Source organism: Gopherus flavomarginatus (genome assembly GCF_025201925.1).
Source record: "Gopherus flavomarginatus isolate rGopFla2 chromosome 13 unlocalized genomic scaffold, rGopFla2.mat.asm SUPER_13_unloc_3, whole genome shotgun sequence".
Lineage (NCBI taxonomy): Eukaryota > Metazoa > Chordata > Testudines > Testudinidae > Gopherus > Gopherus flavomarginatus.
Genome location: NW_026114611.1, coordinates 2,486,257 through 2,505,782, shown reverse-complemented (window position 1 = coordinate 2,505,782; position 19,526 = coordinate 2,486,257). Strand labels below are relative to the sequence as shown.

The following is a 19,526-nucleotide window of genomic DNA, read 5'->3' as shown; positions in this document are numbered from 1 at the left end:
CTGAGTAAATGAAACCCCAAACTGGCAGCGGGCTGGTGGCTGGAACCCTAGACAAGGATCCCAGGCCCTGCTCAGCCTGCTGCTGGTCTGGGGTTCTGACTACCAACTCCTGCCAGCCAGGATCCCGCCGCCAACCCCCCGTCAGCCCGCTACCAGCCTGGGATTCTGCTCACCCAGGCTGGCAGGAGGCAGAGTAGGGCTGGCGGCTGAGCTTCTGACTGGCAAGGGGCCGGCAGCCAGAACCCCGGAGTAGCAGTAGGCTGAGTGCTGCTGGCATCCCAGACTGGCAGCAGACTGAGCCACTCAGCCCCCCATCGGCCCTGCTCAGCCCGCCACCAGCCCACTCAGCCCGCTGCCGGCTGAGTGAATGGAACCCCAGGCTGACAGCAGGTTGAGTGGTTCAACTGGCCTGCTCAGCCCACTTCCAGCCTGGGGTTCCTTGGGGGTCCCCAGGCCAGCAGCAGGTGCTGAGTGGGGCCGATGGCTGGTATTCCAGCTGGCAATAGGGCAGCAGCCGGAACCCCCGAGCAGTGATGGGCTGAGCCGCTCAGCCTGCTGCTGCATACCATCAAAAATTAGCTCACCTGCCACCTTTGACATGTGTGCCGTAGGTTGCTGAACCCTGCTTTATACACTAGTAAGGAGATGAGCATATTACAGTTGTTGGAGGGCTCTTATCAGGAGTAACAGGCTATAGGAAAGTCAGTCAACATTTTTTGTTTCTCTGATGAAAACTGACCCACTCCCTGTCTCAAACCAAACCTGTCACTAATAATTGTCAACAATTTAATTTTCTGTTTTTGGCTAAGATATTGATTTTTTTTTAAAAAATATATTGAAATTGGATTCAGGATTGTTAGCAAGAATTTTTGGCAAACAAAGTTGTTAAATGACAATCTAAATGGCAACACAGTACTGCTTTCATGCTTGGCTCACCCCCCAGCCTGCTGGTCCAACAGCTGCAGTAGAGAAGGAGATAGGTGGAAAACTGCAGGACCCCAAAATCCACCTCTTGGGCTGCAGAGTGGCAACAGCAGCAGCAAACCCTCAGGTCCAATCACACGCCAATGGGCACCGCCGCCAGCCCAACAGACCATGGTGAAGTTAGCACAGCATCTGATCTTAGGGATGGGGCACCCATGGAGCCACAGCAGCTCATCCTGCCCTGTGCAGCTCCCCCCAGATGAGATGGATCACTGGCAGCTGCCAGCCCGGGGGAGAGGCGCTCCCCAGCTAGGGTGGCCCGATCCAGATGTCCTGATTTTATAGGGCCAGTCCCGATATTTGGGGCTTTGTCTTATATAGGCACCAATTACCCCCACCTAGAGTGACCAGACAGAAAGTGTGTAAAATCAGGACAGGGATAGGTGGGGGTGGGGGTAAAAGGAGCCTATATAAGAAAAAGACCCCAACATTGGGACTGTCCCTATAAAATAGGGATATCTGATCACTGTACCCCAATCCCCTATCCTGATTTTTCACACATCTGGCTAATCCCAACCCAGCCCTGTGTGACATTCCAATCCTGGCTGCCTGCCGAGGAAGTGAGTTACTTTCACTTTCATACCTCAGCAGGCAGGCAGCCAGCCTCCTCTCCCCCCCAGTACCTCACTCAACCCAGCCCTGATGGAGGGGAGGGAGGAGGGAGAGAGGGGTGCCACAGAGCCTGCCTTACCTCACCTCAGCTGAGGGGAAAGAGTCACACTCACAGGGGAGCTCCTTCCGCAACCTCTACACCCTCCCCTTCCCAGAGACCCCAGCAGCCAATCCCATTCCTCAGACTATGCTGCATTGGGCTCTCTCTAGGACCCAGCAGCCCTGCTTCTACACTGTCTGGGCTGCCTGCAGAGTGGTGCCCCCAGGCAGTGTGAGGCCCTACGCGGCTGTCTATTCTGCCTATGCCTAAGGACGGCCCTGCTTGTGGCTTCCCTTTGCTTCCCCATCAGAAAGCCTGAGCAGCTGGCCCCGAGTGATTTGAAAGGGCCTGGGGGTTCCTGCCACCACTACCGGCAGCACAGTGGGGCTAAAGCAGATTCCTGCCCACCCTCGCTTCACACGGCGCACCGCTCCCAGAAGCATCTGGCACGTCCCTGTGGCCCCTGTGGGGTGTGTCTCTTGCACGCTGCTCCCACCCCAGTTGCCAACTCTGTCATTGGAACTGCGACAATGGGAGCTGCAGGGGTGGTGCCTGTGGGCAGTGGTGCCAGGGGACTCCCCCAGCCTCCTCCATGTAGGAGTTGTGCCAGAGCGGGGTGTGGGTCACTTTCAGGAGCTGCCTGAGATAGGTGCCACATCCCAACCCCCTGCTCCAGCCCAGAACCTGCACCTCATGCACCCAAAATCCCTCCCAGAGCCCGCCACTGTCCCCCTTGCACCCCAACCCCCTGCCTCAGCCCAGATTCCGCACCCCATCCACACCCAAACTCCATCCCGGAGCCTGCCACCGCCCCCCCTGCTTTGTTGGCGGTTTTGTTCCAGCTGCTGGGGAAACACCACAACATTAAGGAAACCAACGGTACCAAGTCCTGCAGCATCACCTGTGGGGTTTCCACAAGAGCATCCATGCTGAGGAGCCAGTCAGCATGTGACTGTATGACCGGATCAAATGACAGCTGGCCGAGTTCCAGGAGATGAGGCTGCAGCTGGCCGATATGAGCGGGAGCATTGAATGAAGGGAGGGGCAGCTCCCCTAACATTTTTGCAGCCTGCAGGGAATGGAGAAAAAGCAGGGGGATGCGGGGACTCAGGGCAGGACCTGTGGATCTGATAGTGCAGGACCACAGTCAATGAAGGAGGAGAGAGAGTCCCGCAAGAGGAAGCTGCTAGTGGGAAGCAATAAGTGCAGGGTACAAACCAGCCAGCTGAGAGTCACAGGGGTCTAGAAAATGAAATGGCAGCAGGTCCCATGGTGTAATGGGCAGCACTCAGGACTTTGGATCCTGGGTTTAAATCTCAGTGGGACCTCCTGGAGCAATGCTGGTTTCCTGCAAAGCCGTGGAGCTCAATGTGCTTGGCTCCCCTCTCTCAGGGTGAACTAGAGTGAGATTTTTCCCTCCTGCTGGGTGACTGATGCCCACTGGAGATAGGTCTTTGATCCAGCTGGTTCAATGGGCTGGCTGCTATAGGTTGGGGTCCTTGAACTTAACACTCTGGCTGGAGAGCCCTGCGGGTTGACCATATGGTTATTTCTCACTGCTTCACCTGATGTCCACAACTTTGGTCCCTGCAGCTGCCACACTCTTCCTCTTGCCCACATGGCATTCAAAGGAAGGAGTGCCAGGGCCAGGCTTCATAGTCAGGGCTAGGCAGGAAGGAGGAAGAGTCCCAGGCTGGAGCCCAACATCTTTCCTGCTCTGGGCACCTCTGACAGCTCCAAGGGAAGGTTCATAAGCCACAGAGCAACCGAGGGCAGGGCAAGAGGAGGCGATAACCATGCCTATGTGTGGCCAGCAAACAGCCACAAAGACACCCGGCCAGCCTGCTCCATGCCATGCCAAACCCCCACTGAAGGCCACCCACAGACCAGCATTCGTTCTGCAGCCAGCATCACAAGGTGGTTGGAAGGCAGGTGGGGCCTCTGACCGTTCCTACTCAAAGGGCTCCTTTTGGCAGTGGGGCCGGAGATATTTCCCCCAAGAGGCTCTTTCCCAGCTGCTGAGAAGCACAGAAGTACCCAGTGTTTGCTCTTGCGGTGAAAGGGGTTAATACGTTTAGGCAGCCTGGCTAGCTCAGCTGGCAGCACCTCTAGCTCTTACTCTGAAGGTTGAAATTACAATTCCCTGTCTGGGTGCTTGGGGCTCCTCTTCAACAATACAACACACAATCTGCCTAAGCCCCCACCCAGTAACCTGGCTAAACTAGCCCTGGCCACTGGGTGCCTCTAAGAGACGATATTTTCCCCACTCACAACCACTGAGTGTAGAAAAGAAACTTTAAGAAAAAGGAGGAAACTCACCTTGTAATAACACCACAATCAGGATTCATAACACAACACTATGAGCAAAACACCCACCCACAGTGCGCTGGGCAGTGGCCTTTGCCTCGGGCTCTTAAATCCAGACACCAAAAGCTCTGTGGATGTGCCCCTCCCTTCACTGCACCTCACCCACAGCTGCTGTCCTGGGTCAGTGAAAACCCACAGTTCACTTCTCACGTCCCGGGGGGAAAGCCCCTTTCTTCCTCCACCCTCCGCTGTCTGGCCACATTGTCGGTCACTTGCCCTTCCCCTCTGTCACTGTTCTGCTGGCCCCTCTCTGCTCTGGGACATCTTGTGGTCCCACCAGGAGTGGAACAGGCTCCCTAAAAGTAGTGACCACCAGAGCCTGAACAATAGCCCCATCCCGTCCACTCGAGGCCATGCCCCTGCACCGAGCCCTTCTCCCCAAGGCCCTGCTCCCATGCTGCCTCTTCCCCCCAAGACCCTACCTCCCGCTTACTGCTATCCGCCCGCTTCCGCCTCACTCGCCCTTACGGTCATTACAAAGTGGCATGGCAGAGCCTTCCCATTTTTAAAAGTCCTGGGGTGTTGTTCCCCCCTGTTCAAGCACTCGAGGGGCCCTGCACTTCACACAGCTCTCCCTGATTTCAGCTGTTAGTGAGGGAGCCTCACTGCTAGCGCAGACTCAGCAGTTTCTTGCATGAGAGACACTGTCCCAAAACAGGACTAATGCTTAGACCTGGTGATCAGTGATTTCAGATCTGTTGGTCTGCAGCAAGTCTCTACAGTGAGTCTTAATCAGCTCTGTTATTACACAGGGACGAACAAAAGGGTGAAATGGTGCCTGGAAGCCTTAAGAAGAATCCACCCCACCAAGTACAACGCTTGTCGCTACCTGCTCTCAACTCCACTGAGAATGTTTTGGGGTCACTCCTCGCCTTTATCAACCTAGGGAGAATAGCAATTAACAGGTGCTCCAGTGGCACAATTGGTTAGCGCGCAGTACTTATAGGGCAGTGCTGAGAGGAGCTATGCTGAGGTTGTGAGTTCAAACCTCACCTGGAGCACTGGTTTTCATTAACCAAATGGCATTGCCCCCTCATTTGGCCCTGTGGAATGTACAATTCCAGCCCAGCGGACACTGAGGCAGGGAAGAAGTTAAAAATGCCCCCTTCACTTATTAGCTCCTCTCCAGAGTGCAGGTCAGAATCTACAATCCTTTCTCCCCCACCAGCCCCTGTGCCAGGATCCCTCCAGCAGAGCCTGGAGTCCTGCCCATGGCGTCTGTACTATTGACAAACACTAAGTGACAGGGACAAAACACTCAAATCCCGCCTGGTGCAGGGAGCCAGGTTTGCGCTTCAAATTCCGTCGTTCATACATTTCCAGGCCGGGGAATATCCCACAACAGCATTTAATGGGAAACTGCCTGCAGAACAGTTACACTGCACAGAGCTGCTATGGAGGAGGGGTGGGAATTGGTAACATTTTGAGGATTGTTTGGGAAATGAACCTTTTTTTTTTGTGAGGTTAATAACTATCTCTTCAACTTTATGGGTGTCACTTGATTTTTGCATCTCCCTGTGAAAATACAACTGGCACGTGTGGCTTTCTACAGGGGGTCATGATGTTAAAGTTGGGGAATTCAGTCTCTGTACTTCTGGGGGAGTGTTGCTTTTTTAAACTGCCTCACTGCCAGGCACACCGGGCTGTTAGCTGCACCCACTGTCCTTGCCAGGGGCCCTTGCTGAACCCTGGGCGGCTGCACTGCCGTGCTGGGGTTACTCTGCAGGGGGAGAAGCTGCTGGGAAGCAATGTAGAGCAGGTGCAGGAAGGAGATGGGGTCACTATTCACAGTCTGAACTGCACAATTTTCCAAATTTGGAATAGATTCATAGATTCATCCTCCAGCAAGTGACCCCGTGCCCCATGCTGCAGAGGAAGGCGAATGTCTGAGAACAATTCTAAGGGGAAGGTGAATGCAGAGCTATGACACTGGAGATGCCCAGACCTCCAATGGGGGCAGCGTGGAAATTAATAATGGGAAGATCATTTGCAAAATTAGTTGTCACTGACAAGATTTGTCTCTGTTCCTATTTCACGCTGTGGTGTTAGAGGAATCAGTACAGAGTTTTACTATATTAATTAAACACTTAATTTTATGTAACCAAGCCAAAAACTTAGTGTCACTTATTTTTTCTCTGTCCTAGCAAGAATGAATTGAATTTTGTGACTTTCTGGAAAGTGCAGCAAGATTAAATGTGGGGAATTCAGTCTCTGTGTTTGTGATCTGATGTTTTCCTCTCACAGGTCAGTTCCTGCATTGAAATACCAAGAGGAATCTAAGGGCTGGTGTACACTGGGCACTTAACTGGCAGAGTGACATCTCTCAGGGTGTGATCTCCCCCGCAACCCATAGAGTTAAGGTGACCTAAGCCCTGGTTAGATAGTGCTAAAGAAAAGAAAGAACTGTTCTGTCAACGTAGCTATTACAGGGATGGGAAAACCCCTCCAGTGACTGTCTGCTCCAGAGAGCTATAGCAGTGCCACAGCAGTGTTTTAAGTGTAGATAGAGTGAAACTAGATCTGGTGCCAGTTCACACTGTGGATGCTCAGGCACTAAGGGTGCAATAATAACAACAACACAGTTGTCAGGATTTGAACCTGTGCCAGGAAACCACAATGGATTTGTGATCTAGCACCTTAACCACTTGGCCACAACTACTTAACATACATTTGTTTCACTACATGATGATTATGTTCTCACTGAATTGTCATTCCCATTGTTTGCTCAGACCAGCTTCCCCAGCACACTCATGGCTGCGCATCAGTGTACGTGTGTCCTTGGCTGAACAGCGAGAATTCCTGCCCATTTCCCTTCCGGCTGGAGCAGGATGAGAGTGTGTTTGTGTGAACGACATTGCTGTAGAGTGTTGTTCATTCCTCACTCTGACAATTCAGACAGTCTCTTTCCTAGTCAAATCTCCAGCACATCGTTCCAATAGCCGGGGGCAGGATTTCTCTGGGGCACTGAAATATTTCCGGGGGCTGGTGCATGAACTCAGCCTTGCATTTCACCCTCGATGTTTCATGGATGAACAACAGCAGCAGAAAGAAAGAGCCAAGCCAATATCTCCCTGGCAGGGATGCAGGTGCCATGTCCCCTCTGTCTGCCCATTGCCATCGCAGGAGAGAAGAGTTCACTGGAATCGAATACCCTGGCTCAGACCAGAGACATAGGGAGGTTTTGCTGCTCATGGATTTGTACAAAGGAAATGGTGTTTCTGTGTGAAATTGAGGTGGGAAATGAAATGTCCACATGGTGGTCCAGTGCCCTAAGGAATGTGGGTGAAGGACTCGGGCTGAGAAATGATTTAACGGGGTTTGTTTCAATTATTTGCCCTGATTAAAAACCATGGCTAAAAGGCAGCTACTGTTGTTAGTACTTGTACCTATGTAGGGACACCCCAGAGGGTGTTAAGTCCATTGCCTTCACCAAGAGCAGTTGATTTTTTATCAAGGTACAAATTTCTTGTGAAGGCCTAGAACACAGAGAAAACAATACACTGATGATAAGAAGAAGAACATAAAAAGATTTTGCAGCCACCATGGGCATAACTATGATGTGTCATGTTTCACTTTTTATATCTGGCGCCACCTCCTTTCCCTTTAGCCTTGAAGTTGACCAAGGGCAAAGCTGAACATCTCCTCAGATACCAGGGAGTGTTTATATCCATCCCTGCGAGCTACACAAGGGTTTGATGTTGCTGCATTCAGTCCTCTGGCTCTGCCGGGATAAGGAACAATTCAGGCTGTCACTGAACAGAAGGAGGAAGATCATTTTTTGACAGGGAGAGGGACGCCTCCTCTTAAAGGTGTTTGTCTGGCTGGCAGTCCTGATTCTCAGGTCTTGCCCATGGGGCTTCAGCAGTTTAGGGACCAGTTCACTCTCTTGGCCCCAACTGCTGCCCCCAGGGGCTCCCCTCCAGGGGCCCTGGCAGTGCAGTATCTGCCTGCTCGCTCCAGTGGCTGCTGGCCCCTCCCCATGGCAAGGCGGGGCAGAGCTGTGCCTCTACGCTCTGCCCCCACTCCAAGCCCCTGCAGCCAATGGGACGCTGTGGGGGTGATTCTTGGGGGCAGCAGCATGAGGAGGCCCCCCAGCCTGCCCTACCTTGGACCCCCAGGTAAGCGCTGTGCCACTGACTCCCTCCCAGAGCCTGACACAGAGCGGGGATGGGGAGTTTGTAAGCTGTGGTGTTTGTATAGAGAGAAAGTTTAGTAACCCCTAGGTTAAAAACTGTTCCTGCTCTGAGCTATACATGACACTTTTTGTTGCGAGTATAGATCAGTGGGTGAATGTTTCCCTGCAGGATAATAGGTTCCTAGTTCCAATCCAAGTGATTCCCTTGAAAAACTTTTTCGAATGAAAATGGATTTCCAGACCCATCTCCAGTATGTTCAGGAGTTCGCTGAATGTGGGGGGCTTGAAATGAATTTAAACACTCAGCATTTTCCTATGCAAATGAATGAAGACCTAGCAGAGCTGTCCAGGAGCTGAAATCAGTTCCAGACCTCAGCGTCTCTAAGAGGGACACTCTGTATCTGAGGCATGTGCAACACCTCTGTGGTGATGACAGGTGAAAAAATGCTGGATTCAATGAAAGATGAGACCATAGGAGGGGAAGGTGAACGGCAGCACCACACAGGGTCATAACTGAGACATGGGGCTTCACTATCACTACCCCTGTGTTTTCCATCATTTATATCCTAAGGAACACACCCTCCCCCACACACTGTCACACACAACCTTCTCCCCTTGAGCCCAATCCAACCCTCCCCCTCTCCCACACACACTCCATGGGACACAGCCTCTCGGTGACTCACCCAGATGGGGGCTTGGCTCTGCATCTCCCCAACGGGAGCAGAGAGCCGAAAGGGCCGCAGGAGACCAATGGAGCTAGGTAGGACTAGAAAAGACTTCCCTTCCCTTTCCTTTTCTCCTCTTGAGTTCTGTTAATCTCACCCATGGGACGTTCCAGCACTGGGTGGGTTCAAAGCACCAACCTTCTCCTCAGCAACAGAAGGTGGGAACCAGCTCTATCACACAGAAGGAGGCTCCCCACCTTTGCTGCTGCCATTCAGCAGCCATTAATATGGATTTGTTTTAGTTAATGCAACCCCCCTCAACTCCTAATTCATCCATGAATCAAGGAGGCAAAACCCTCAGAGGGGCAATGGGTTAGTGTACAGGACTTACAGTAGCAAGCAGTGCTGAGGGCAGTAATGCTGAGGTTGTGAGTTCAAACCTCACCTGAAGCACTAGCTTTCTTTAAGCAAATGGGTTCTGCCAATCAGTTTGCCCTGCAGAAAATACAATTGCAGCTTAGAAGACTCTGAGGTCCCCTTGCTTTACAGAGAGCAGGGCAGATTCCACAGATCTACCAGGCTCTGCTCTCCACCTGCCTCAAGGAGGGGTCAGGCAGAGCCCAGAGCACTGCCCCTGACTCCCACTCAGTCTTTGCTCCCCAAACCAGCTGTGTGTTCACCCTCTTTGCTGTGAGATTCAAACCCTGCCTGGCTTTCTGTATGTTGATGTGGTTTTCGTCTGTCGTGTTGATGTGCATGTGGGTCCTGTGTGATTTTGGTGGATGCCTGGCATAGTTTTGGGGGTGTGTGTGTATGATTTTTGCATACAGATTGTTTTTTTGCTTAGTATTCTTTTGGTATGTGGTTTTTGTGCTTTCTTGTTGTGGGCTTTTGCTGTGTTTTTTGGTGTGGATTTGTTCTTTCTATATTTTGTGTGGCTTCCCCTTTTGTGTATATGGCTCTGTGTGCTTTGTGGGTTTGTGCGGGTTTGGTTTTTGTTTATGTCTGTGTGGGCCTGTGCAGTCTGTGATTTTCTCTTCCTCTCTGTGTGTTTGTCCCTCTGTTTGTATCTTCATGTGTAAATTCACTGGAATTTTTCAAAATCTTCACAGCTTTGCCAATTTTCACCGGGAATTTTTTCTCCATTAACAAATTCTAACGTGTTCCCTACCAGTTTGTGACCATTGCCCCAGGGGCTATCAGTCTCAGGGGCCTGATTTCCCATTGACCCTTCCCCCTTATATTGGGACTGGGAACTAGCCAACCAAAAACTCCACTAAATTTTAGTAAAGGGCCAACAGTCCCTTACACGAGCCAGCCCCATGAGGGTCACCGATGGCCAGAGAAAGCAGCACAAGCTGGACCCATGGTGTAATGGGCAGCACTCAGCACTCTGAATCCTGCAGTCAGAGTTCAAATGTCAGTGGGACCTTGTGTTGGATTGTGGTGAAGCCCTGGAGCTCAAAGTGCTCAATTTTCCTGTCTCCAGTTGTTTAAGAGTGAGTCTTTTCCCTCCTGCTGGGTGACTCACACAAACTAGAGCCAGGTCTTTGGTTGAGATGGCTGCAATGGATTGGGGTGCAGAGGTGGCTATGGCTGCCTGTAGTCCTGTGGTTTGACCTGGTTGGGATTTTTGCTGCTTCACCTAAGGCCCACAAGTGTGGCCCTTGTGCTTCCTGCCATACCTTTCCTCTGACCCACATGGCGCTTGACAAAAGGAGTGCCAGGGCCGGGATTAATAGTCAGGGTTTGGCAGGAGGGAGGTTGAGCCCAGCCTGAAGCCCCTCACACCTTCCCTCCTCCGCACACCTAGAGCAAAGGCGGCTGGTGCTGACAACTCAAAGGGAAGGTTTATAAGCCACAGAGCAACTGAAGGCAGGGCAAGAGGAGGGGAGAACCATGCCTATGCATGGCCAGCAGACAGCCACAAAGACCCTCGGCGAGGCTGCTCCCTGCCATGCCAAACACCCACTGAAAGCGACCCACAGACCAGCATGCAGGGCAGCTGCTGATGCTCTGTGGCCAACATCAGAAGAAGGTAGGAAAGCAGGACCAGCCCCCTGGTGTGGCCTCTGTCTGTTCCCACTCACAGTGCTCACTTTTGCAGTGGGGCAGAAGATTTTACCCCAAGAGGCTTTTCCCCAGCTGGCGAGAAGCAGAGAAACACCCAGGCTCCTAAGGTGCTATTTACCAACCCCCTCAAGCACAGGGCAGGTGCACACTTGGAAGAGGGAAACTGCTCTACACGCCAGCCTGGGCAGCCGCCCATTATCTTTGGCAAGTCAGGAATGGCAAAGGCTAGACTGGAAGCACCTGGGGCTCATGCCCCAGCCTTTGTGACACCCAACCCCGAACTCCTTCCCAGGGCTCTAGCTGAAGCCAGAGCATTGGTCAGAGCGGCCAAGAAGAGGTTCCAGCCCTGAAGCAATCCACATCTGAGCTTTCCTGGGAACATTGAAACTAACATGTAAACAATGGCGACGGCCTGCAAAGTGAATCATGCATGGACATGTGACCTGCCCATGTGACTCCAGACTCCATCTTGCTGCTGTCATTTTCCTAGGTCAGCCCTAGGACCAATCCTATTCAACTTATTCATAAATGATTTGGAGAAAGGGGTAAACAGTGAGGTGGCAAAGTTCACAGACGATACTAAACTGCTCAAGATAGTTAAGACCAAAGCAGACTGTGAATAACTTCAAAAAGATCTCACAAAACTAAGTGATTGGGCAACAAAATGGCAAATGAAATTTAGTGTGGATAAATGTCACGTTGGAAAAACATAACCCCAACTATACATACAATACGATGGGGGTTAATTTAGCTACAACTAATCAGGAAAGAGATCTTGGAGTCATCATGGATAGTTCTCTGAAGACATAGCAACGAATTGACACATATGACCCCAAGATGAGATCATTAATACACTAACCTGAGAAGAAGGACACCCCAACACTAGTAGGGAGAGGAAATACAAAAAGGGAAGAGGGGAGAAACCCCTACTGAACATGCATTACCCCTAGCGACGGCAGCAGAACAGATTATTGGCTACACAACCCAAGAACGGGATCTGCATGTTGCTGTAGATAGATCAGTGAAAAGCTCCACTCAATTCACAGCTGCCAGCAAAAAAGTTAACATCACGTTAGTATTCATAAGGAATGGGCTGGAGAATAACACCGAACTTTTGTATACAAACCAAAGGGGAAGCCTCCAATACCCTGGGACCACCCTGCCTACTACAGCGCTGCACACAGGATATTTTATATCTATCTTTGAGAGCTGGGGAAGAAATGGGTCTAAAAAGAAACATTTGCTAATGAGAGAAAACCACCCGAATATGAAGATATTTTATATTAAGTGAGAGTAATTGGACAGTGGAAGTTCAATTAACAGACAGCAGTAATTCCCAGCCCCCCACCACACACACACCATTCACACGGCAGCAGGGAGCCCTTTGGGGAGGTGCTTTAAGAGGGTACGTGAGGGGAGTGTGGAGCAGGAAAACTTCCTGGCAGTGGGGAGGAGGCAGAAGCAGGGGCAGGCAGGTGACTGGCAGTTGGGGGTAGCAGTAGCCAGGACTGCGTAACCTTGTGCTGGACAGTCTCCACTGGGGACTTTTTCCTCCTGTCCCCTTCCTCGCCAGCAGAGAATGGCCACCCCAGCCCACCCCAGAGGCAGCTGTGTCTCAGGACTCTGCAAACTGCATCCATTAAGCCCCTTCTCATTTGGGGAATGATTCAGGACAATTTCCCAAAGAAAGGAAGAAAATTTGCTGCAGGTCAAAAGGGTGTGAAAATATCCCAAATCTGAGATTGTTAAATTAACATTGGAGAATTAAAGAGAAAATGGGGCAAAATCTGAAAAGGAGACTAGAGAAAGTGTCAATAATTTCTCCAGCAGCACCGACCCCTCATGGAGCCCTTGCTGCTTTTACAGCTGAGAGGAAACTTCCTCTCTCTGATGTCTGGCCATGGTGGAAGTGGTGACCCAGTGAAGCTGACTTGAGGCTGATGCAAGGTAAGCAAAGCAGAACCAGCTGCCCAGGGTACGGGGTTGGAAGTCAGAATGGGGGGTGGGCCTGGGTTCCCCTACATCAGTGGTTCTCAACTAGGGGTACGTGTACCCTGAGGGTACGCAGAGAACTTCCATCAACGCATCTAGTTAATTGCCTCATTTTACCACAGGCTGCAGAAAAAGCACCAGCAAGGTCCCCCGAGCTGGGGGAGAACCCAGGAGTCCTGGCTCCCAGCCCTGCCCACCCCCGTGCTTCCATAGGGCTCCACGCAACGCCCCCCCACCCCCCGAGCGGGGCAGCCCCGCGGGGCACATCGGGGTGGGCACAGACGAGGCCGGGGGAGAAGCAGGCGCCCGGCAGCCCCCACCGCACTGGGGGGAGGAGGTGTCCGATTGACCCAGGGACCCGCCCTCTTCTGGGCTCGAGAGGACGGAAGCGCCCCGGGGCACGCTGGGAGTTGTAGTTCCTGGCTCGTATAGCAGCGGAAGTGACGATAGGTTGCTCAGGCAACACCGCCCCTCCCGGAGCACACTGGGAAGCGTAGTTCCCCCTCTCACACGCGGCCTCTATTGGAGCAGGGGCCGTAGCTCCTCAGTTCGCCGCCCCTCCCCGCTCCCTGATTGGCGGAGAGAGCGCGGGACAGAGACTCGGCGCGGGGGGTGCACAGGACAGAGTTCAACCTGCTGTGACTCTCCTGCCAGCACCGCCCCCTCCTCTCCCTCTGTAGGGCCCCAGCAGCCCCTTCAACCTCCCCAACCTGCCCCCCCAGTGTCCCCCCATGTGTTGTGACCCTCTCGCCAGCCCCACCCCCATCTGTGGGGATCCCTCAGCCCCCAGCATCCCCTCCCCCATCGTGTACACTCTGCCTGGCCTTTCCCTCCGCCCCGACCTCCTCCTCCCCCCACCCTCAGCACCCCGACACCAACCTCCTCCTCTCGCCTCATCTCCCACATCCTCCTTCCCATCCTCTGCACCCCGCCCCCCTTCCTCCTCCTCCGTCCCATCCCCATCCTCAGTGCCCCACCCCTAATTGCCTCCAACCCATTTCTCATTGCTGGGCCCCACTTTCCCATCCTCCCACTCCCCCAGATCATCCCCAGGGTGTGAGGTTCCTCATCTTCAATCTCTGCTACACCCAAACCTGCCAGGTTCCCCTTTTCAACCACTGTGGGGTTCTCCAACCCGCCGACACCCATCCACTCTGGGCTCTCTAAATCCCACATTCCCACAATGCACCTTGGCAATGCCACTCTCCTCTGTCCCTAATCCCCCTATTCCCTTCCCTCAGGTCCTCCTGGACACCCCAGCCCACAGTCAGGCCCCCACATACATCCCAGTCATTCACATGCTGAGCCAGTTCTTCAGGGACCCCCACAGCCCAGCAAACTTCTCCATCCATGAGCCCCATGGACCTGTGGCCGGGAAGGTGAGGAAGCTCCCACTTTGGCTGGGCTGGGTGTGGGTGTTAATCTTTTCCTGTCTTGTGTGTGCTGTACTCACAAAGGCCTTTTGCTCCCTCGGGGTGAGGTGTGGTTTTGGCCGAAGACGAGGTGTTTGGTAGCCCTGTGGATGCTGTGTGGTGTCTGGAATGGGGTGTGTGTGTTCCCATCGTGCCCCTTCCCCTCTGCCTGCAGAGCTGAGACAGACAGGTCTGAGGAGCAGAGCAGGAGCTCTGGGAAGGAGAAGAGCAATATGAAGATGGAGTCTAAGATGAGGCCAGATAACTTCTGTGGAGGGAGACATGCTGGACAGGGCCTAGGATTGGGGAGACAAGCAGGTGTGAGCCCCGGGCTCAGATTTCTAATTGTAGCTGTGATGGCAGAATGGGAGGTGGGTTGAAGCCGAAGGCCTGGGGTGCGGGAGTAGCGAGAAGAGGAGCCTCACCACCATTGCTTTTTCTTTTCCTCTTGTGTTTCATACCAAGGGAAAAGAAGTCACGGGGATGGAGTCCAGCCCTGAGGTGAGATGGAAAGTGATCAAGAGCAGTGACAGCGTGAATCCTGTTGATGCCAGGCAAGACCTGCCCAACTGAGACAAGAGTAACCGTCTCTGTCGGTGAGATGTGTGTCTGGTTTGGGAAGGGCTCTGGTCACAGCCGTCCTGGCTCCAGGCAGGGACTTCCCATTACCTGGGTGTGGGTTTCCAGAGTAGCTGTGGCTTCAGGGGAGATGATGTTGCCATATGGGAGAGCTGAACATCTCTCTGGCCAGGAGTGGTGTGTGCTAACTAGCAGAAAGTTGGATCCATGAGGGTGACTCCCTGTTGTGAATTTCTTTTGTCCTCCTAGGTTTCTCTCTCTGTGTTGGCCAACTTTCACTCAAACTCTCTCTCTCTCTCCTTTCATGGACACCTGTCATGTTCAGTTGCCTGCATTCTCTTCCTCTGCTCCCCCTCCCTCAGTCTCCTATGGGCTCATCTTGGTCTATCTGCCCAAGGGCAGGGTCTCTGCTATACTGGGAAGGATGTGTCCTGCCTGCCAGGATAAGGGGGTTGCTCCTCTCTCCCCTTGTCTTCGGGTAGACCTCATTGCTGTAACTGGGTCACAGTGTGAGTGGCCAGTCATGTCTTTGGGGCTGGGAGGTCTGAGACTGAGACGGGTGGGCTCGCGGTCATGGCTTTGGGCAGAGGAGAAGTGGGGCTGGGATTAGAGATGCCCCTTTCACCCGCTAGCTCCATTACTGCATCACCCAAAAGCCTCGCTCAGGGTCCACTATGCTTCCTTGTGCTGGACACTGCAGGGACAATCAGAGGGACAGCAGGATGCATGAGAAAGTAGATGAGTGTGTGAGGCAGATGGGTGAAGGGGGGATGTGGCATACATTGGGGATCGATGGGCGGTTGAGGGTTGGATGGACAGCGGGACAGATGGAGAGCTGTAGGGACAGATGGTGATGCCACAGGCTGGACTTGTGATGGGTTCAGCTCATGGCCGCTGGCTCTGTCATGTCCTTCCCCCATTTACCCGTCTGACTCTGCCTCTGTCTCTCACAGGCAGCACTCAGCAGAGTCTGGCCCTGTTGTTACACTGGTGCCTACATCCAGCGCACACCTGTACGTAATGTGCTCCTGGAGAGCTCAGGCAGGGAGAAGCGTGGGGCTCACGGCTGCTGAACCTGCTACTCCAAAGAGTGCCGCAGATCTCCCCCTCCTTGGGCAGCAAGACCCTGGCCTGGGGGTTCCCTGTCCCTCCTTGCTGCCAAAGCAGCCTGCTCAGCGCAGAAACTGAGGTCACCTGTCTCTGGCCAGCCTCTAGCTGGAGCTGCTCCAGCCCCGAATTGCCGGTATCCAGCCTGGCCGGAGTTGGTGCGATGTCCTAGTGGAGTCCGTTCTTTCTCCCTGATAGATTATGATTTTCCCCACTGCAGTTAGTTGCTCTTTCTCCGCTTCCCCATAGCTCCTCCCCAGCGATAGTGACCCCTGCTGGCCAGGCACGGGAGTGTCCTGTAGGTGCCTTCTTGTAGGAGCAGTGACTCCTGGTGGCGAGAGGCAGCAATGCCTGGCATGTATCCCCCCAGCATTGCTGCAGCGACCCCTGGTGGCAACTGAGGGCAGTTGTCTGTGTGACCCCACTACTGCCATTGTGCCTGTGAGCGCTGGTGGGTAGGTGAGGCAGGGCCTTGTATGTATATCAGCCATTGGGGCAGTGCCCTCTGTGTATCCTACTCTCATCTTGGTGACTCGTGTTGCCCATGTGGGGCAGTCTCCTGTGTGTATTTACTCCCCCCAACCCCTGCATTGGGCCTGTGACCACTGGTAGCCAGAGGAGTCAGTGCCCAAGCTGTATTCTTCACCTCCCCCAAGGGGGCAGGGTGCCTGGGTGGCTGTGTCAGGCAGTGCCCTGGGTATCTTCCAACCCATTTGTGGCAGTGAGCTCTGCTTCTGGTGTGTATCACTACCCGACTAGGGATGTGCACGGTTGGCCCAGTATGGCAGTGCCCTTTGTGTAGCCCCCTCTCCCCCCCCCCACCTCCAGGGTGACCAGATAGAAAGTGTGAAGAATCGGGACGGGGTGGAGGATAATAGGCACCTACATAAGAAAAAGGCCCCGAATATCGGGACTGTCCCTATAAAATCGGGACATCTGGTCACCCTATCCCCTCTACCCCTGTGCCAGGTTTGGCAGGCACTGATCCCTGGCATCCCTGTGGGGTAATACCCTCTGTCTATCCCCCAATTGGGGCAGTGACCCCTGCTGGTCAGGTGGGGCAGTGCCCTGTGTGTGTGTGTCCCCTATTTAGGTAGTGACCCCGATGGCTAAGTGAGGCAGTGGCCTTTGATTTCCTCTTCTCTCCCCAGCCCCTCTCTGTCTGGGGTAGGGCCCCCAGTTGGGGCACTACCCGATGTGTATCTCTACTAATTGGAGCAGTGACCTCCCCGTGGTGCCCTCGTGTGGCAGTGCCCTATTGGTATCTCCCTCCCCCTCTCCCCACGCCATTGTGGTAGTGGCCACTTTAGGCACTGGCCCATTAATCATCTCCCCCCCAACCAGCACCATTGCAGCAGTGCCACCTGGTGGCCATGTACGGCAGTGCCCTGCCTATATCCCCCTCAACCATTGCTGCAGTGACCCCAGGTGCCCAGTTTGAGTAGTAGCCTGTGTGTACCTCACCTCTTGGTGCAGTAACGTGTGTGGCCAGCTAAGACAGTGCACAGTCTGTGATGTCTGGTGGCCCTGTAGGGCAGTGGCCTGTATGTACCATCTCCTCTGGAGCAGTGACCACTGGTGTCTTGGTGCTAAGATGCAGCCACCTCTGGGTTACGTGATGGGGCTGTTTACAGGACAGTGGGGACAGCCCCCCCCCATTCCAGGAAGTAGGGGAAAGTCTGGTGTTCGGGGCAGAGCGTTTCACCTTCTATTGAACTATGATGCTCTGAGCACCTTTCCCTTCCATGAAGAAGACCCTGTGTGACTCCAAAACTGGTCCAGTAACAGGTATCACCTCACCTGCCTTGTCTTTCTGGTATTCTGGCCAGTGTCCAACTTCCCCTTCACTGTTGGTCTTCAAACCTCCTCCAAGCCTCCCCGCCACCCGCGTCCCTTAAGATGCCAAACCTCCCCTGGAGCCCAACCTTGGGGAGGGCATCCCACCTAAAAACCCGACGGCACCATGGTGGTGGCAGTGTCCACTGCCTCCATCTCCCACCAGCCAGGACAGACCCCACAGCACCATGGGAGTGGTCGTGTCTCCTGCTTCCATTTCCTGACAGCTGCTGCCAGGCCCGGCCCAGACTTCCCATTTCTGGTGCGAGTCTGGAAGCAGGTGCTGCCGTGAGGCAGTGCCAGGAAGGGTGGTGCTGGTGTCAGGAGAAAGCAGGAGAAGTAGGTGGGTCTGTACTCCTGCGGGGAGGTGCTGCCCTTGCTGTGAAAGGGCCTCACTATTAGAGGAGATGTCATCTCCCTGCCCTGCCACGCTCTGCACCAGCCCCTGCTTGTCACGGGAGCAGGGCTGGCTCCAGGCACCAGCGTAGCAAGCAGGTGCTTGGAGCAGCCAATTCAAAGGGACGGCCCGTCCGGTATCGGGGCAGCACGTCTGGGTCTTTGGTGGAAATTCGGCGACGGGTCCCCCATTCCCTGTCTTAGTCTTTGAGCTGCCACCAAATGTCTACCAAAGAGGAAAGGAGGGAGAACTCGCCACTGAATTGCCACAGAAGAAGCAGTGTGGTTGAGCTGCCGCCGAAGAGCCAAAGCTTTTTTTTTCTTTCTTATTTACTTTCTCCACACCGGTCACGGTTTTATAGACCTCCGTCGTATCCCCCTTCAGTCGTCTCTTTTCCAAGATGAAAAGTCCCAATCTTATGAATTTCTTCTTAGACGGAAACTGGTCCATATCCCCTCCTCAGCTTTGTTGTCCTTTTCTGAATCTTTCCCATTCCAATAGATCTTTTTTGAGATTGGGGCGACGGCATCAGCACGCATTATTCAAGATGTGGACGTACCGTGGATTGATATTGAGGCGATATGATAGTTTCTGTCTTCTTACCTATCCCTTTCTTAATGATTCCCAACACTCCGCTGCACATTGAGTGGATATTTTCAGAGAACTATCCACAACGACTCCCAGATCTCTTTCTCGAGTGGTAATAGCTAATTTAGACCCCATCGTTTTATTGGGATAGTTGGGATTATGTTTTCCAATGTGCATTACTTTGCACTTAACAGCACCGACATTCATCTGCCATTTGGTTGTCCCGTCACCCAGTTTTGTGAGATCTTTTTGTGGCTCTTCACAGGCTGCCTGGGACTTAACTATCCTGAGCAATTTTGTATCATCTGCAAATTTTGCCACCTCACTGTTTACTCCTTTCCCCAGATCATTTATGAATAAGTTGAACAGTACTGCTCCCAGTACAGACACCTGGGGATAAGAGAAGGAAGATCCTCTTCTGACTCTGGCAGACCAGGTGCCAGCTCATGCCAAGGTCCCTAGGCCTTACTGAAAAGTGACAAACGCATAGCTGGAAACTAGTCTTGCTCACCTGTTTGTTAGTGTTGTTAAAACAGGCATTAGATTCATAAAAATGTGTTTAGTGTTTAGAGTTTGTGACAAGCTCATGAGTTGCCGCATGCATTATTTTCACCTATAATAGCCGTAGCCCATGTTGTAAGGCGATCTATAAGCGTTGACACTAAAGCTATAAACCCCCTTGCCGCCACCCTACCACCAGTCAGGAGAGAAGCATTACCAAATGTGAAATGCTAGTTTA

General features: G+C 53.1%; 1 long non-coding RNA gene and 1 other non-coding gene across 3 annotated transcripts in view; both read left to right on the top strand.

Moving 5' to 3' along the window:
* Nucleotides 1-19,526, top strand: part of LOC127041585 (uncharacterized) — a 593,788-nt gene that overhangs the window by 535,965 nt on the left and 38,297 nt on the right. The gene's annotated exons all lie outside the window — the stretch shown is intronic.
* Nucleotides 4,911-5,004, top strand: TRNAI-UAU (transfer RNA isoleucine (anticodon UAU)). Its single transcript has 2 exons — nt 4,911-4,948; nt 4,969-5,004. It is a non-coding gene; the product is annotated as a tRNA-Ile (tRNA).